Here is a 19223-nt window from a genome sequence, read left to right as displayed (position 1 = left end):
CACATGCACACACTGCTAGAATGGACGCCAGCAAAATGTTCATACCACCAAAAGCAATGTAAAGATTCAGTGCGTTCCCAATGAAAATACCCAGGAAATGCTTCTCAAGAAACGAAAGATAATAAAATTAATAAGGAAACACAAAGAGATCTAAATCAGCTAGAACAGCCTTAAGCAACTAAAACAAATCTGGAGGCATCACAAAACCAGACTTCGAGATGTTTACAGGGAAGCCGTAATGAAAACAACCCGTAACCAGAAAACAAAACAAACAACTATAGATCAAAAGAACGGAATAGAAATCCTGGAAATCAAGCCACACATCTACAGACAAATAAGTTTTGACAAGTGCACACAGAAAGGACAGTCTCTTCAACATTCGGTTCTGGGGGCCCAGCTCGATAGCCTAGTGGTGAAATCCTCGCCATGATCCCACGTGGGTTCAGCTTCACTTCTCCACTGCTCTACTTCCCATCCAGCTCCCTGCCTGTGGCCCGGGAAAGCAGTCGAGGACGGCCCAAAGCCTTGGGACCCTGCACCTGTATGGGAGACCTGGAGGAAGTTCCTGGCCCCTGGCTTCAAATCGGCTCAGCACCGGCCACTGAGGTCACTTGGGGAGTGAGTGAGTCATCAGATGGAAGATCTTCCTCTCTGTCTTTCCTCCTCTCTGTATATCTGCCTTTCCAATAAAAATAAATAAATCTTAAAAAAAAAAAAAAGCACCTGAGCAGTACCTTCAGAGCATACTCACATCAAGGACCCTGGGACAACATCAGGTGGCCGTTCCTCACCCCCAGGTACGGATGTGGTTAGGATGCCGGGGGTGGTTTCTCCCCTTCTCTCTCCCCAGGCCCCAGATACAGGAAGAAGGAAAAGAAACTTGGAAACAATGATCTCACCATTTGATCCTATTCCTCGGTCCTTCCCACCCTACTCAGTGATCCACATGGGCATGCGTCCTTTTCAACTATACGTAAGCAGCATCAGAAATGAAATAAATGTATTGTTTACAAAGCAACGAAGCACATTGCAGATGAGACAGACAGGAAGTACATAGAAGTGGCCGGCAAACTGTGATTGCTGAAGATTTTGGAACCCATGGAAGGATGAGCTGAGCCAGCAGGGTCCCGTCTCTGAGGGAGAGATGAGTTCATTGGACTCATGGACCAGAACCTGAAGTCAGAGCGAAGAACAGTACGCTCAGGACGAAGACACCTGTGAGCGAGGTTCTCACTGACAACTCAGCGAGGCCCGTGCTCAGTGTGCTCAAAGATGGGTAGCCAAGCTGCAGAAAACAACTGATGATTTGGAAGGTAAACTGGAATGCACCAAAGAGGAGGGCCCTGTGTGCAAAAAGAAAAAGATGCTGGAGTGGAGTCTGCTCGACCTGACAAGGTGCAGAGCATCTCCGACCCACCTGCTACTGCTCCTCTCTCTGATGCCAACCCCACCTGCAGCCAGCCTGCCAGAAGCTGACCTCTAAACTGAGGACTGCTCAGAGCATGCCCCATGTCGGGCACCCTGGGACGGGGTGGGAGGCTGGGTAGGTCTTCTCCCTTTGTCTCCTTCCCTACCCCAGATACACACAAATATGGAAACAGTGGTCTTACCACATCCCTGTAACCCTTGACCTTTTGTTCCCTAATCAACTATGTAAAGATTATCAAAATTAAAAGAAAAAAAAATAAACTGAGGGCTAATCTTCAATTGGAGCGCAGGTTTCTCCCTTTGCCACCAACCCCTCCATCCTTAAACCCTTCCCCGTGTCTTTTGCACCAAATTGTCTCTGCCTCTTCCGAGAGAGCCCAGTGGGGATACAGGCTAAACGCTTTTGAGAACAACAGCTAAGGGGATGTGAGCACAGGGCGAGGCTCATTAAAATAACATACTGTGACATACACATTCGGCAGTGATATTTTGTCATTGTAGCAACCGTTTTTGTAAAGAATTCCATTTTTCCTGCCATTCAAGTGACTCACTTTATTCCCCCTTCCCTGAGATGGCACATAAAAGACACCATTTCCACAGTTTCCTTGGGTCTTTTCCTTGCTTGGAGTCCCTTCCTGTCACTAGGGCGGGAGACTTTTCTCACTTTCTTAAATACATCTTTCTTTGCACACTGAAGGTGTCCACACGAAAATTCTTCAGTGTAAGACAAGAAACAAGGTTTGCATTGAATTCCCTGCAACACCAGGTCTCCCATGCCAATTCAAGATCCCAAGGAATTGTACCATCCTCCACTGTTTCCGCAGGCCATACGCAGGTAGCTGTATTGGAAACGAAGCAGCCAGGACTTGAACTCTTGAACTGGCACCTAAATGGGATTCTGGCACCAAAGGCAAAGGCTTAACCTACTACACCATGGTGCTGATCCCAGTATGTGCCCTTTTGAAACAAACAGTTCCCCCCCCCCCCGCTCCCGCCACAATAAAGAAAACTCCACCAATGTCATTGTTCATAGAGACCAAAAGGAAAAAATTCTGAAATTGTGCAGAACCTCAAAGAATCCTAAGTAGCTGACGCAATCTTGAACAGAGAATCATCACATTATCTGATCTCAAAGTATACCACAAAGCTAAAACATCCCAGGACTGGCTTTAAAATGGACTCACCGAGGGACTGGTTCACGTCTCAAGGGGCTCATTCTCCACCTCCAACCATTGGCATCCCATACAGGTGCCGGTTAGTATGCTGGCTGTTCCACCTCCCTTCAAGCTCCTGGTTTACGGCCTGGGAAAGTAGGAACAAATAAGCAGCAGAAAAAGCCTTGGGACCCTGCATCCATGCGGGAGACCCGGAAGCAGCTCCCGGCCTCTGGCTTTGGATTGGCTCAGCTCCGGCCATTGTGGCCACTTGGGGAGTGAACCAGTGGACAGAAGATCTTCCTGTCTCTCCTTTTCTCTGTAAATCTGCCTTTCCAGTAAAAATAATAAATAAATCTCTAAAATAAATAAAAAAATAATGGACACAGAGACCAATGGATCAGAATAGGGAGCCCAGAAATTAACTCATGTATTTGCATTCAAGTGATCTCTGACAAAGACACCAAAACCGATGCAGGAAGGGCAGCCTCTTCAAAATTTATTGGATACCTGCCCTGCTTCCCATCCAGCTCCCTGCTTGTGGCCTGGGAAAGCAGCAGAGGACAGCCCAAAGCCTTGGGACCTTGCACCCACATGGGAGGTCAGAAAGAAGCTCTTGGCTCCTAGCTCTGGGTCAGGTCAGCTCCAGTCTTTGCAGTCACGTGGGGAGTAAACCAGCAAATTGAAGAGAGTTGTCTCTCCTTTCTATAAATCTCATCAGCCTTTCCAACAAAAATAAATAATTCTTAAATAAATATATATACATATATACACATACTGGCAAACCAGGGTTGGGGGCGGGCCTAGTGGGGGTTATTGTGGTTTGCTCCAACTAGGCTGCAGCTCCCACTGGTTTACACGAGGGCCGAGTATGTGCTGGGCAGCACCAGGCTGGACTGCAACACCCATTGGGTCCAGTGGAAGTCGGGGCTGAAAACAAAACCAACCCAGTGATTACAACCACCTGCTGATCAGGGCGATGGACTGTGCCGGGCCCTGTACTTGCTAGTACATATAGGAATCTGGTCTGGGAACACCTCAAACTTTCTTTGGGGATCCCCCCCCCAATCGAAATGCTGGACTCAGAACCCTAACCAAGAAAAGATAGAACAGGTCAATCAACCATCTCAGCTATATGTTGGCAGCAAAATACGGGGCAAACAGAGACTCTATGATGGACTATGTCAACCAGTGGATTCTTCAAAGACCTCATAGTGCTTGAAGTGGCAAGACTGGCAGAGATTCATAACTGTTGAAATATCAAAACCACTTGAGCAAGAACCTCAGAGCATGCCCTACATCCGGGACCTGGGGAGGGTGGGAAGTTGGGTGGGCCTTCTCCCTTAATACCCCCCTTTAAACATGAAGGATACAACATGGAAATAATAGTCTCACCCACTTTCCTATAGCCCTTGAACCTGTTTACCCTAATTAACTATGTGAAGATTGTCAAAAATATAATTTAAAATTATAATAAATAAATATACATATATATTTAATAAAAAAAAGTGGAAGAGCAACAAAGAAAAAATTATCAAAATACCCAGCCATACTAATAACATAAAATGTGAGTGAATTAATCAATGAAACCAAAGGCCAATATTATCCAAATAGATACAAATGCCAAGACTACTGTACGCTGTCTATAAGAGATGCACTTTAGCTTCATATACACAGTGTGAAATTAAGAGGAAGAAAAGATATCCCCCATACAAACAGTAACCCTGTGAATGATGTGATTACACTGATACCAGATAGATTCTAAATATTTAATAGACATAAAAAAGAGCATTTTATAAAGCTTAATGAATGATCAATTCACTATAAGTATATAAATACAAATTTGTAGATGCTCTATCACAAAACCCTAAAATACAAAAAGAAAACTATTGGGGGTCCAGTGCCGTAGCTCAGTGGCTAAAGCCCTCACACCTTGCATGCACCAGGATCCCATATGGGCGCCGGTTCTAATCCTGGCAGCCCCGCTTCCCATCCAGCTCCCTGCTTGTGGCCTGGAAAAGCAGTCAAGGACGGCCCAAAGCCTTGAGACCCTGCACCCGCGTGGGAGACCTGGAGGGAGTTCCTGGTTCCTGGCTTCGGATTGGCTCAGCTCCAGCTATTGCGTCCGCTTGGGGAGTGAATCATCAGAAGGAAGAACTTGCGCTCTGTCTCTCCTCCTCTCTGTATATCTGATTTTGCAACAAAAATAAATCTTTTTTAAAAAGAAAGAAAACTGTTGGAATTAAGCAATACTAGTTCAAGACTCCATTATCACTAATAGTCAGTATACTGAAAACCTCAGCAACAGTATCAACCAACTTGACCTAATGTCTGCAGAAAATGCCACCCAACGGTAAAAGAATGCACTTTTTTTTTTAAGTCCATATGGAACATTCTCAAGGATTGACCATATGGTAGACCATAGAGTAAGTTTATTGTATTTAAAATAACTCAGGACATTTTTTTAAAAGCTGGGTTCTTCGTATTTTTACTATTTCAGTTTGAACGAGCTGTATTTATTCTAGATAAAAGCCCTTTGGCAGATATGTGCTTTGCAAATATTTTCTCCCAATCATTAGCATGTCTTTTATTTAAATAGATTCTTTCGCAAAGGACAAACTTTGTACTTTGATGAAGTCTGATTTATCTTTTTTTTTTTTGAAGATGTATTTGTTTTTTATTGGAAAGTTAGAGACACACAGAGGAGGAGAGACAGAGAAGATCTTCGTCCAATGACTCACTCCCCAAGAGGCCGTAATAGCTGGAGCTGTGCTGATCTGAAGCCAGGAGCCAGGAGCCAGGAGCTGCTTCTGGGTGCCCCTAGAGGGTGCAAGGTCCCAAGGCTTTGGGCCATCCTCTGCAGCCTTCCCAGGCCACAAGCAGGGAACTGGATGGAAGCGAGGCTGCCAGGACATGAACCGGCGCCCGTATGGGATCCCTCTGCACACCAGGAAAGGGCTTTAGCCACTAGCCTACCCCTCTGGGCCCTGAAAAGGACACAACATTAATGTATACCAACTGATAAACAAAATGTGGTATGTACATATGATGGAATGATAAAAATAAATTGTAAACATGGCACAACATGAATAAAATTTGAAAATATATTAAATGAGAGAAGTCAGTTACAAAGGCTACTTATCATTTGATTCAATTTATATGCAAGTAGAGGGTAGACAAATCTACAGAAACAGCAATCACACTATTGCATGGATCTGGGAAGCAGGGAGCAGTGGGAAGTTACTTCTAGTAGGTATGGTGTCTCTTACTGGAGTGAGGAAGCTAATGTTGAATTAGAGGTAATGGTTACACCACTCTACACCAAAAGCCATTCAATGGTACATTTTACCAGATAAATTTCACAGTGAAATTGCTGTGTCAAAGCCATTTGCCTTTCAACAAAAATTTAGATATATCCCACATAAGTTGGTCAGTTTTCTTTTCATGTACATTGGATTCTGAGTTTAGATTTCCGTTGAGACTTTCCAATCAAGTTGTATCATTTAGCGGGATGTCACTATTTCCAAGTGGTCACTGATTTTCCTGTTGCATTTCTACCATTGCTTTCTAGTTTGGTTTCATCACTGTTACAGCTCATAGTCTGTGTGGTTGGCAGAACAAGGGCCAGCCAAAGATGTTCATGTCTTCATCCGTGCTATCTACACGTGTGCTGTGTCACACTGACAAAGAGAATCTAAGGTTTCAGATGGGATTGTAGTTAACTTTACCTAACATGGAGATTATCTTGGATTACTTATCTGAACCCAGGCTAAGCATGAGTCCTTAAAAGCAGGGAAGGGAAGCAAGAAGTCAGAGACAGAGCAAGACAATGGCTCAAAGCACCATTGTTGCGGACGCAGGAAAAGGAATACTGACCAAGGAGTCTGCCAACCTGAGGAAGCTAAACACATCCCTCAGTGGATTTACAGTCTGAAGGCATCATGAGTCTCAGACCTGCAACCGGAAAGAACTGAAATTTGCCGATAAATCTAAACGAGCAGTCATGTGCTCTCTCCTTGAACTACAGAAAGGAATATAGTCCCATTAAGATTTTAACCTAATGAGACTCACATCAGACATTCACAGAAATGTAACGTGCTTGAAACTATTTAAGGAAATTTGTGATAATTCGTTAGCACAGAAAGTAAATACATTCTATATGGTTTAAATTGTTTTAAGTTCTTGGAGGTCCATTTTATGACATGCAATATGCTCTGTTGGTGAATGTCTCATAGCCAGCTGATAATAATGTGTACTGTTATTGGGTGGAGTGTTCCATAAATGTCAGTTGGATCCTGTTGACAATGGTAAGCTCTTCTGTTTCTTGGCTGATTCTATTGCTAGTAGTTGTGTCAGCTGTTGAGTGCAACTGTTGAAATCGCCAACATCATCTGTAGAAGTGTGTTTCCTTTTGATTCTGCTAGCTTGAGTGTGTGCGTTCTGAAGCACTGGCATGCTGGTGCACACGTTTAGGATCACTATGCCTTCCCGGTAGATCATTTCTTCCATCTTCCATGTAGTGTGCTATGTCTGTAGTAATTTTCTTAGCTTTGAAGTCTACTGTACCTGATATTAATGCACCCACTCCTGGTTGTTTTATCAACATCAGAGCTGTTCCAAAAGCTTACAAAATGCATATTGTTAAAAAAAAAAACTATGCATAGAGTTAAAATAATCTTTGTATCACAGCCTGGCGTGGTAGCCTAGTGGCTAAAGTCTTCGCCTTGCATGCACCAGGATCCCATGTGGGCACTGGTTCGTGTCCCGGAAGCCCCGCTTCCCATAACTCCCTGCTTGTGGTCTGGGAAAGCAGTGGCAGATGACCCAATGCCTTGGGACCCTGAACCCATGTGAGACACCCAGAAGAGGTTCCTGGCTCCTGATCAGCTCAGCTTCAGCCATTGCAGCCACTTGGGGAGTGAATCATCGGACTGAAGATCTTCCTCTCCGTCTCTCCTCCTCTGTGTGTATCTGACTTTCCAATAAAAATATTTTCAAGAAATCCTTGTATCAGAATAAAGTTCTCTTTCAACACCTTCTTTTTCTTCCTTTTCTTCTCCTTCCCCTCTTCCTCTGTCTCTCCTCTCTCCTCTCCTCTTTTCCACCTCCTCCTCTCTCTGTAACTTGGCCTTTTAAGTAAATTTTTTTAAAAAGTTTTTCCTTGTGTTTAGTTTTCAGAAATTTCATTCAGATGTCTTTGAACACATTTCATGGATTTTATCCGGGATTTGCCCAACTTCCTGACTCTGCAAGTCTCTCCCTGTCAGACAATCCGGGGAAACCTCAGCCATAGTCTCCCCAGATGTATTTCTGATGTCCCACTGTCTTCCTCTGCTCGCCTCATGTAACCTTCACAGCACACATACTGCAGCTTTGCCCGTTCTCCTTCAGGTCTCTGGGCTCTGTTCACGTTTTGTTTTCTGTCTACGTTTTCTATGGTTTTCTTATTAGATAGTTCTACTGTTTTGTATTTACATTTACTGGTCTTTCCTATGTCCTGCTCATTCTAAGAAACCCACTGGATAGACTGTCCTTATTGGTTCAATTCACTTCTTTGCTCAATGCAGCTACTGCTAACTACACCAGTTAGCTCATCTCCTTGTTACTCCGGGACTGGGACACAGGCTGCCAATACGACTTTGTGCTGTTCTCTTCTCAGTGCCGCCCTGGTGCCCGAAAACTTTTCCACACAGAGAAGGGGGGGGGGAAGAGTAGGAGAAGTGAGGGAGACACAAGAAATTATGTAATGGATAGGAATTTTAGAAGGGAAAGGAATGTGAAAAGCAATCCTAACTCAAGAAAGATGACAAGGGTGGGGGAGCAATACGCGAGGGAAAGGACGCAAGGGAAAGCAGGCAGAAGCACAGGAAGTGAACTGGGCAGAGCAGAGAGCTTCAGCAAGGGAAGACGGGAAGAGGGCAAAACATGGAAACCCACTTCTCTTTCCGTTTGCATGCATATCTGTTTCCTACTTGAAGGCATCTGTAGCAATTTTTTTTTGTAATGTTGAATGCTACCGTTTATATGAATACCGTTTATCATTTCGCACAATTATGCTGTATCTTCTGAGTTTAATTCATACAGGAGTTACTGTCCAATATCCTAGTGAACCAGAATTCAGGCTTCGGAGAGACACAAAGGGAGGAGCCCGAGTTCTTCGCTTTGTGCTGTGACTTCTTTTCTTTTTAAACTACAGTTCTACTCTGGGTGGGTCAGGACCCCAAGTATCACCCAAACATTGCAGAACTGCTAGAAACTGCACCCTTCGACCCTGTGGAAGATGCCCTTTCCCGAGTCACAGCATCACATGGGGCACAGGCAGCCCGGTCCTCCACAAAGGACCCCAGGAACTCTAAGCTGACGTCCTCTCTCTCTGAATCTCCTCTTGCCACCTCTGTGGTAAGGCCATCACGCTGGGCTGGCTCTACCACCCCCGGGCACAGTGGGAAACTTGCCCACAGGCAGAGGACTCACGAACACAAGGCTGCTGACAGGCAGCTCCCTCCTGTCCGGGATTGCACTGTGACACTGAATACAGTGCCCAAAAAACAGCTGCCTCCTTATATTCTTTTTCAGTTCTATGGTTTCTTATAATGCAAGTGTGACTGTTGTTTGTCTATTTTTTGTATGTTATACTTCAATGTTTTCAAGATTTGTTTAGTTGAAAGAGAGAGATGGAGCGGTGTAGGGGAAGGCGCAAGAGGTGGGGAGACCAAAGATAAGGACAGAGAGTAGGAAAGAAAGAGGGCGAACTTTCTCAGGGGACTCCCCGAATAAGACCTCTACACTTAGACCCTGGCCGCAGGGACAAGCACAGGCTGTGTGGTCTGACCTTGGAGTGCACGTACCAGGACTGCGCCTGTTCAGTTGCCGATGCCCGTGTGGTGGACAGCATGACCTGATGCATACAGGGAACACGATGTCCACCCAGCTAAGTCAGCGGGAGCCATCAAGTGCCTCGTCAGAGCATGGAAGCCAACAGAGGTTAGACAACTCTCCTGGCCAAACGTGGTTCTTCCCGGACACCTCACTAACCCGCTTCCCTTCTAACCCTCAGCTCACTGCTCCCCAGGTTCCTTATGACACCCGCACCCCCTCAGTCTCCAAATGCCACAGTGTCCTAACACGCAGTCCTTGAACTTCTGTACCTGTGCTCTCCTCCCCCTAAGTGACCCCAGCCATTCCCATGCTCATATTTTTAATAATTCTAATGATTCTCTAAGTTATATCTCTAATTCATGTACTCCAGAGCTCCCATCACACAGGACCGAGTGTGCATGTGACATTGCTGCTTGGGTGGCTAGCATTCATCTCAAACTTAATGCTTCATAAAGTATCATATACATGCTATTGTCTGCATGTCCGTTCCAGAACTCATGCCGACCTAATTGCTACTGTAACGGTGTTGAGAGGCGGGCCTTTCAAGGGGTCATTATCGTTAATATTAGGTCATGCAGGTTTATAAACAAATTCCTGCTCTTACTGCTGGACTGGCTTAGTTAGAAGTTAGGCCTTCTGGGCCCAGCGCAGTGGCGCAGTGGTTAGGGTCCTCGACTTGCACGCCCCGGGATCCCATATGGGCGCCAGTTCTAATCCCGGAAGCCCCGCTTCCCTTCCAGCTCCCTGCCTGTGGCCTGGAAAGCAGTCGAGGACGGCCCAAGGCTTTGGTAACCTGCACCTGTGTGGGAGACCCGGAAGAGGCTCCTGGCTTCAGATTGGCATAGTATCGGCCGTTGCGCTCACTTAGGGAGTGAATCATTGGACGGAAGATCTTCCTCTCTGTCTCTCCTCTCTGTATATTCGCCTTTCCAATAAAAAATTTAAAAATAAATATTTTTTTTAAAAAAAGAAGTTAGGCCTTCTTCCCTGCCCTCCACCCTTGCATGCAAGCATACACAACACATTTCTCCAAGTGATGATGTGATGACAAAGCAAGGAGACCATCAGCGGCATCATCTGGCCACTGCACTGTGAACCAAATAAGTTTCTGTTGCAAGGTTACTCACTCCCATGTATTCTGCTGAAGCAGCAAATGCACTCAGCTAACAACATAAGCACTCGAGAATACAACCCCAAAGCCCAGTTTTGGAAGTGACATTACATGAATGCACAACCTAAGTCTATCACTTTGTAGGTGTACGACTCCGGGCAACTTCTTTAATCCACGTAACTAAATTTTCCCATGCAGTAAATGGAGAAAACATAATATTCAACTTATTAAATTTTTGTTACAAACAAAAGAGTTAATAAATTGGATGTTCTTAGAAGAGTGTCTGACACACATAAGTATGTCAAATTCTTGGGCCCACAGTGATGGCTCAGTGGCTGAAATCCTCACCTCATATGCTCTGGGACCCCACACGGATGCTGGTTCGTGGTCCCAGCTACTCCACTTCCCATCCAGCTCCCTGTTTGTGGCCTAGGAAGACAGTAGAGGATAGGCCAAAGCCTTGGGACCCTGCACCCGCAGGAGAAACCTGAAGAGTTTCCTGGTTCCTGACTTTGGATCGGCACAGCTCTGGCCATTGCGGTCACTTGGGGAGTGAATCATCGGACAGAAGATCTTCCTCTCTGTCTCTCCTCCTCTGTCTATATAGCTTTCCAATAAAACATAATAATAATAATAATAATAATAATAATCTCTTGGCTTCAGATCGACTCGGCTCTGGCCTTTGGGGACATTTGGAGAGACAACCAGCAGATGGAAGATCTTCCTCTCTTTATCTTCTTTCTCTGTGAATCTGACTTTCCAAGACAAATCTAATATAAAGCAACGCTGATGCAAAATATAAGATCAATAGCCCTGGGGTCCGGCGTGATAGCATAGTGGCTAAAGTGCTCACCTTGAACGCCCCAGGATCCCATATGGGCACTGGTTCTAATCCTGTGGCCCCGCTTCCCATCTAGCTCCCTGCTTGTGGCCTGGGAAAGCAGTTGAGGATGACCCAAAGCTTTGGGACCCTGCACCCATGTGGGAGATCTGGAAGAGGCTCCGGGCTCCTGGCTTCAGATTGGCTCAGCTCCAGCCGTTGCAGTCATTTGAGGAACCATCATACAGAAGATCTTCCTCTCTGTCTCCCCTCCTCTCTCTATATCTGTCTTTCCAATAAAAAAAATAAGTAAATCTTTATAAAAAAAAAAAAAGTGAACAAGCTTTCACAGAGCTTTCTGAAGGTTAAATGAATTTTATCAATAGTACCTCCCACCCATTCGTGTTAGTGGTGAAGATTAATCTCAGAATAATTGGCTACAAATATGACCATTAAGTATGCTGGCTCCAGAATTGGTTACAGATAACAACACATCATAAAACCTGCAGAAATAACGCAGAGGATTTTGTGGGTTGTTTCACTCTGTGTGTGAGGGGGTGAGTTTTAAGTAAAAAGCATTCTCAGCTGATATTTTTAATGGTGATACCTTGGCAAAAAGCTGTCACAGAAGTTGAGACACATTAAAATAAAATGTACTGAGGAAAAAACAAAGCAAAAATGAAACCAAAAAAAAAAAAAAAACCCCTACTAGCGCCTGAATTTGTCTCACATCTCTCTTTTTGCTACCTACAAGAAAACTATTTAAAAAAAAAGAAAAATAAAAAAGGGTCCGGCGGCGTGGCATAGCAGCCCAAGTCCTTGCCTTGAACCCACCAGGATTCCATATGGGCGCCGGTTCTAATCCCAGCAGTCCCACTTCCCATCCAGCTCCCTGCTTGTGGCCTGGGAAAGCAGTCGGGGATGGCCCAAAGCCTTGGGACCCTGCACCCGTGAGGGAGACCCGGAGGAATTTCCTGGCTCCTGGTTCCGGATCAGAGCAGTGCTGGCCGTTGCGGTCACTTGGGGAGTGAATCATCAAACGGCAAATCTTCTCTGTATATCTGACTTTGCAATAAAAATAAAATTTTAAAAATAAAATAATAAAAAAAGATTCTTTTATTTGATATTTGAAAAGTAGAGAAACAAATCAACAGCCAGAACTGCCATTCACTCACTCACTCCGTGGATGCACAGTGGCCAGCGCGGGCCAGGTCGGAGCCCGATCCCCACGTGGCACTTGGGTCATCCTCACCCGCTGGCCTCCAGGAAGTCAGCAGGGAGTCGCAGTCTGTGAGCAGGGGAGAAACTTGAACCCAGGAACTCCAACATGGGATGTGGTGCTGTGGCTCCACTGCCCCACACAACGCTTGCCCTGCCGCCAGTTCCTCAAGAACTCACGTGATTAGACCGGGCGGACCAGGTGCAACAACACACAGTCAACTGGGGAAATCGCCCAGCACAGAAGCCTACGTCTCACAGCTCGGGAAGTTGAGAAGTTCAAGAAAATCCTGGCAGCACGTTCAGTGGTGAAGGCTGTGTTGTGGTTTTCAGGATGGCATGTCGCTGCCGAGTGCTCGCACGGTGACAAAGCGGAGTGGCCAAAGAGATGAGCGCCACGTCCTCCCGGGCTAAGGAGACAGCAGGAGGAGGAGGCAGCGCCCTGAAACCTCCTTTTTCTAAGTTCTGATCTCAGTCACTACAAGCCCTCGTGAAACCTCCTTTTTCTAAGTTCTGATCTCAGTCACTACAAGCCCTCGTGACCTAATCATGTTCCAGGGGCCCGACGTTAATATAAATGCACTTCAAAACATTTATGAGACAACTTCCAAAAGTTTATGGCAGAGGGCAGGGGTTTGGCCCAGCATTAAAACCCCCGCATTTAATACTGGAGTAGCTAGCTTTGATTTATGGTTCTGGTTCCCATCTCCAGCTTCTCGCAGGATTTGGGAGGCCGAAAGAATGAAGGAAGTTGCCATGATGGAAACCTGCATGGGGTTCCCGGCTCCTGGCTTCAGCCTCAAAAATTCTGAGCACTTGCAGCCTGAACCAGAGGATGAAAGCTTGTTTGCTTTTCACTACCTCACAAAGTGGGAAAAAAAGACAACTATGCTAATATTATATGGGAAATAAATTTTAAAATATTTCATTGGTGGGGGGAAACAGATTTTAAAATATTTATTTTAAGGTCCAGCACTGTAGCCTAGTGGCTAAAGTCCTTGTCTTGCATGCAAGAGCCAGGATCCCATATGGGCCTTGGTTCTAATTCCGGTGGCCCCACTTCCCATAACTCCCTGCGTGTAGCCTGGGAAAGCAGCCAAGCATGGCCCAAAGCCTTGGGACCCCACACCCATGTGGAATACCCGGAAGAGCTCCTGGCTCCAGGCTTTGGATTGGCTCAGCTCAAGCTGTTGCAGCCAATTGGGGAGTGGGGGAGCCTCTCTGTCTCTCCTCTCTGTATATCTGTCATTCCAATAAAAAATAAATAGATCTTCAAGATTTATTTTTAAAAAATTATATATGAGAACTGGGAGCTCGGCGGGGTGGCGCAGTGGTTAAGGTCCTCGCCTTGCACCCCCGGGATCCCATATGGGCGCCGGTTCTAATCCCAGAAGCCCCGCTTCCCTTCCAGCTCCCTGCCTGTGGCCCGGGAAAGCAGACAAGGACGGCCCAAAGCTTTGGGACCCTGCACCCGCGTGGGAGACCCGGAAGAGGCTCCTGGCTTCGGATCGGCATAGCATCGGCCGTTGTGCTCACTTGGGGAGTGAATCATCGGACGGAAGATCTTCCTCTCTATCTCTCCTCTTTATATCCGCCTTTCCAATAAAAATAAAATAAATCTTTAAAAAAAATTATATATGAGAACTGAAACAACAGCTCAGTGGCTAAAATCTTCACTTTGAACATGCTCGGATCCTATTTGGGTGCTGGTTCGTATCCTTGCAGAAAGGTGGAAAAGTTTTCCCTGTCTCTCCCCTCTGAGGGTCTGCCTTTCCAATACAAATGAATGTAGAAGGACATCGCGACCCTGGAAGGTCAGGGAGCACAGGATTACCATTGATAGGATAATACTGGTATGAAGATTGGGTACCATTCCTACAGCTAAATGGCTAAATGGACGTCATCTGGATGAGAACAGTCGAGTGGACAGCATGTGAATGAGAACACTTGGTGGAATATACAAAACAAAAGAGTCCCAAACAATAGTACAGTGACAGTTGATGGACAGTTCAGTGGATGGGTTTCTTTGGGAAGCTCAATACCTCCTCCCTTAGCCCATGACCTTCGGTCTGTAAAGTCTGATGCCACTAATAAACTTCACCTATTGACCATCAGTCAGGGTCCACGCGTGTTATTATCTGCTCCGTGCACCAAGTCCATCGCTGCAAGACAGCGACAAATACGGACACTTTTACTTTTAAAAATCCCATTAAAAAACACAACTGTATACTGCCCATCTTTGATGAAATATGACTATTTTAGGGGTCCAGTATGGTGGCCCAACTGGCTAATCCTCTAACTTGAAGTGCTACACAGCACATATGGGCGCTAGTGCAGGTCCCAGCTGCCCCACATCCCATCCAGCTCCCTGCTTGCACCAGGGAACGCAGCAGAGGACGGCCCAAGGCCTTGTGATTTTAAACCCATGTCTATACCCAGAAGAAACTCTTGGCTCCTGGCTTTGAGTTGGCTCAGCTCCGGCTGTAGTGGTCACGTGGGGAGTGAAACAGCAGATGGAAGATCTTTCCATCTCTCCCTTTCCCCACAAATCTGTCTTTCCAATAAAAATAAATAAATCTTTTTTAAAAAGGGAATGTGACTATTTTAAACTTTGCTGTAAACGAATGAAATGTCATATTTCCCTTTGATTATTTCTTAAAGATTTATTTGTTTTTATTACAAAGTCAGATATACAGAGAGGAGGAAAGACAGAGGGGAAGATCTTCCACACAATGATTCACGCCCCTAGTGACCAAAATGGCCGGTGCTGAGCAGATCTGAAGCCAGGAGCCTGGAACCTTCTCCAGGTCTCCCACACGCGGGTGCAAGGTCCCAAGGCTTTGGGCCGTCCTCCACTGCTTTCCCAGGCCACAAGCAGGGAGCTGGATGGGAAGTGGAGCTGCCAGGATTAGAACTGGCACCCATATGGGATCCCAACACATTCAAGGTAAGGACTTTAGCCGCTAGGCCATGCCACCGGGCCCCGAAATATGTATTTTTATAATATGCCTTTTCCATGAGTATAAGAGCAGTCATATGCACCAAAATAAATGAAATTCCAATTCAAGTTTCCACTTTTTGAAGTATCCATGTACAGTCACAGCTAGGATTACATTTCAAGAATTCTGGAGAGCACACATTCACACCACACAGTAGGTAATCTGCCTTTGGAGTCATTTAAACATGACTGATTAACTTCCATGTCCGTCAGCTTTTCATCACCAAAATGCCCGGCACAGGTTAGTCACAGAGCAAAGGGGACTTTCACTGAACTCCCAGTTTGGGAGGCTGCAGGCCTGCGGTGCACAGCACAGGCTGCAGAGCTCTCAGCCACATCTGACAGCAGGCGGGCGAGTGGTCATGTGAAGGTAGCCTTATGTGTAAGAGGGACTGAAATCAACGAGAACCCAGAGAACAAGCAAGTGCGCAATGGAACAGGGAAGCAAGCCCTGAATACAGACCAGCCCTTACTCCGAAGGAACTGCTCTCTTCCTTAACCCTGTTTGCCTTTATCTCTCCCTTGCACTGATAAGGTCTAGAGAGGATTTTTTAAAGGAATTTCAACATCCAGATAAACAAACCTCACCCAGAATTTCCCTGAGGGAGGATGCGGGCTAGAAAGGAGGGGCCCACAGCCCTGCAGATTGGGCTCTCAGTTCTCTCCGGAGACACCTGCCTGGTCTAGCCAGTATACTGGTCTTGATTAACCCATATGGGAGACCTGGAGGAAGCTCCTGGCTCCTGGCTTCAGATCAGCTTAACTCTGGCTGTTGCAGCCATTTAGGGAGTTAACCAATGGATGGAACATGTTTCTCTCTGTAGATTTGTCTTTGCAATAAAATAAATGATTAAACTTTGCTTCAATATTCACTTGCTCTTGTGTCTAGGCTCTCACAGGCATTCCTGAGACAATGAAATCCACAGCTTTCATCACATCTCTAGCCAGCAGCCCGAGGGGAGGACAGGAAGTTCTTGGCATAGTTGTGTAGCAACTCCCATGAAAACTCAAGAACTGCCAAAAGGAAGGGAGTCACACATGACCTACCTCAGTGATCTGAAGATTTCCCATGAGGTCCCGCTTGTTCAAGGTCCATGTCATCTCCCAATACCATCACTCAGGGGATTCAAACCCCCAATCACAATGCACTCTTGTTGGAGATCCAGACCATAATACCATGTCAATAGCATAATCACAGCTAATATGACATACCATAACTGCAGCTCTTCAGTTATTTCAAAATGTTTTCAATTGTATGCTTTCAGTTTTTATTTATTATTTGAAAAGCAGAATGAAAAGAAAATCTTGCAGTCACTACCCAACACCTGAAGTGGTCTCCCAGAGGGATGGCATGAGCCCAGGTCCCGAGTTCCCATTAGCAGGATCAGAAGCACTCCTAGGTTTTGAACCAAGGCACCATACGGGATGCAGGCATTTGAAGCAGTACTGCTGTATCAAATGCCTGCCCAATTATATCCATCGTTCCAAGGATAACGGAAGAAAGCTTCAGGACCATTTCGGAACCCTCCTTGCAACAGACACAAACACAGAAACTAGAATAGACTTATAGCTACTCCAAAAACTACACTTGCAGTATAAAAGTATCTTCCCACAAAGAAAATTCTGCAGTCCTGTGCAATGGTTCAATGGCTCAATGCTTACCTTCCAAGTGCCCGGATTCCATAAGGTGCCAGTTCATGTCCTAGCTGCTCCACTTTCCATCCAGCTGCCTGCTTATGGCCTGGGAAAGCAAGAGGATGTCTCCAAGCCTTGGCAACCCATACTGAAGACCTGGAAGAGAGTGAACTAGCAGAGGCAAGATCTTTATCTTTTGTAAACCTGATTTGTCTTTCTGATAAAAATGCATTTTAAAAAAAAGTGAAATCACAGAGATGATTCAGTACTGAATCCTCCCACTTAGGCAGAAACACCACCAGTCCTACACAAGCTCCTCCAGGGAACAATCCCAATCAGTGAGGCCAGCACTCCCTTGTAAACACAGTGTGTGGGGGCTTGTTTTAAGAGTCAGAGATGAAGAGCCCTATCAGCTGGTCCACTCCCCAAATCCCCCAGAGCCATGAACTCCAGACTCCCACACATGGATGGCAGGGATTCAACTCCTCGGGCCATGGCCCTTGCTTGCCAGGGTGCACATGAGCAAGCAGCTGGAGATGAACTTCAGTACTCTGGTATGGAATGCGGGCACCCTAAGTGGCGCCTTAACTGCCATCTACTCCCAGCACTGCCTTTTTTTTTCTTTTATCAGTTACTGATACGCTGCTTCCCAGCTTAAAATCTGCTCGTTTTTCTTGCTCTATGAGAACAAATCTGGTTTCTTTAAACTGTTTTTTTCCTTTGCAGTTGGCATGATGCTAGATTTTGTCAGTAAGCGGGTACTGGTGAGGCACTGCAGGAGGGGGTTTTGCGTCTTGGTCTTGGCATCCTAGCCTGGCAGGTTTTCACATGTGTGTTTGCTTCTGCATTGAAGGCAGTTTCCGGCTTGTTTAGCTAAGCTCCTGCACTGGGGTGTGGGATTTCCCTCCCCAGGCCCCTACAGTGCTGCAACTTTCCCAGAAACCATTTCACAGCTGAATACATCTGGCAAGCGCCCTCCCTGTGGTAAGATTTCCCCAAAGTTCTACACAAAGTTCTGCCAGGGCAGAGCCCAGTGACTTTTCTCCAATACGGTCTGGATTTGGGCCCTGGAGTTGGGGAGATGCTTCTTTGGGCCCCCCATCACAGCCCTGTGTATATTCCAGTCTCAGCATAAGCAGCAGTAGTTACAGTATTATCATTTGTTGCATCTGCTATTTTATCCACAGAGGGTTCTTCAAAAAGTTCATGGGAGAGGCTGCCATTGTGATGTAGCACATCAGGCCTGCACCTGCGATGCTAGCATCCCACATAGGTGTTGGTCATTCATCCAGCTTTCTGCTAACACCTGGGAAAGCAGCACATGGTCCAAGTGTTCGGAACCCTGCCACTCATATGGGAGACCCATCTCATAGCTCTAACCTGGCCCAATCCAGGCCATTGTGCCTATTCGGGGAGAGAAGCAGTGGACGGAAATCTTTCCTCCTCTTACAAAAATGTTTTTATTGGAAAGACAGATAGAAAGGAAGACAGAGGAAGATCTTTTGTCCACGAATCCACTGCCCAAGTGGCCCCAACACCCAGAGCTGAGCTGATCAGTTGCCAGGAGTTGCTTCTGGGTCTCCCAGGCGGGTGCAGGGTTCCAAGGCTTTGGGCCATCCCGGACTGCTTTCCCAGGCCACAAGCAGGGAGCTGGATGGGAAGTGGGATACAAACTGCGCCCAGCACATGCAAGGCGAGGACTTTAGCTACTAGGCTATCGCACTGGTCCCTAAAAAACAAATCTTAAAGAAACTATCAATGGAGGGCCCAGCGCCATGGCCTAGCAGTTAGTCCTTGCCTTGAAAGCACTAGGATTCCATATGGGCGCCAGTTCTAATCCTGGCAGCTCCACTTCTCATCCAGCTTCCTGCTTATAGCCTGGGAAAGCAGTGGAGGACGGCCCAAAGCCTTGGGACCTGCACCCGCCTGGGAGACCTGGAAGAGGTTCCTGGTTCCTGGCTTCGGATCAGCAAAGCACTG

The sequence above is a fragment of the Ochotona curzoniae genome, unplaced genomic scaffold (assembly GCF_017591425.1).
Source record: "Ochotona curzoniae isolate NIBS_2020 unplaced genomic scaffold, NIBS_Ocur_1.0 scaffold_1852, whole genome shotgun sequence".
Classification (NCBI taxonomy): Eukaryota; Metazoa; Chordata; class Mammalia; order Lagomorpha; family Ochotonidae; genus Ochotona; species Ochotona curzoniae.
The sequence above is the reverse complement of the archived record's forward strand: the minus strand, read 5'-3'. Positions refer to the sequence as shown.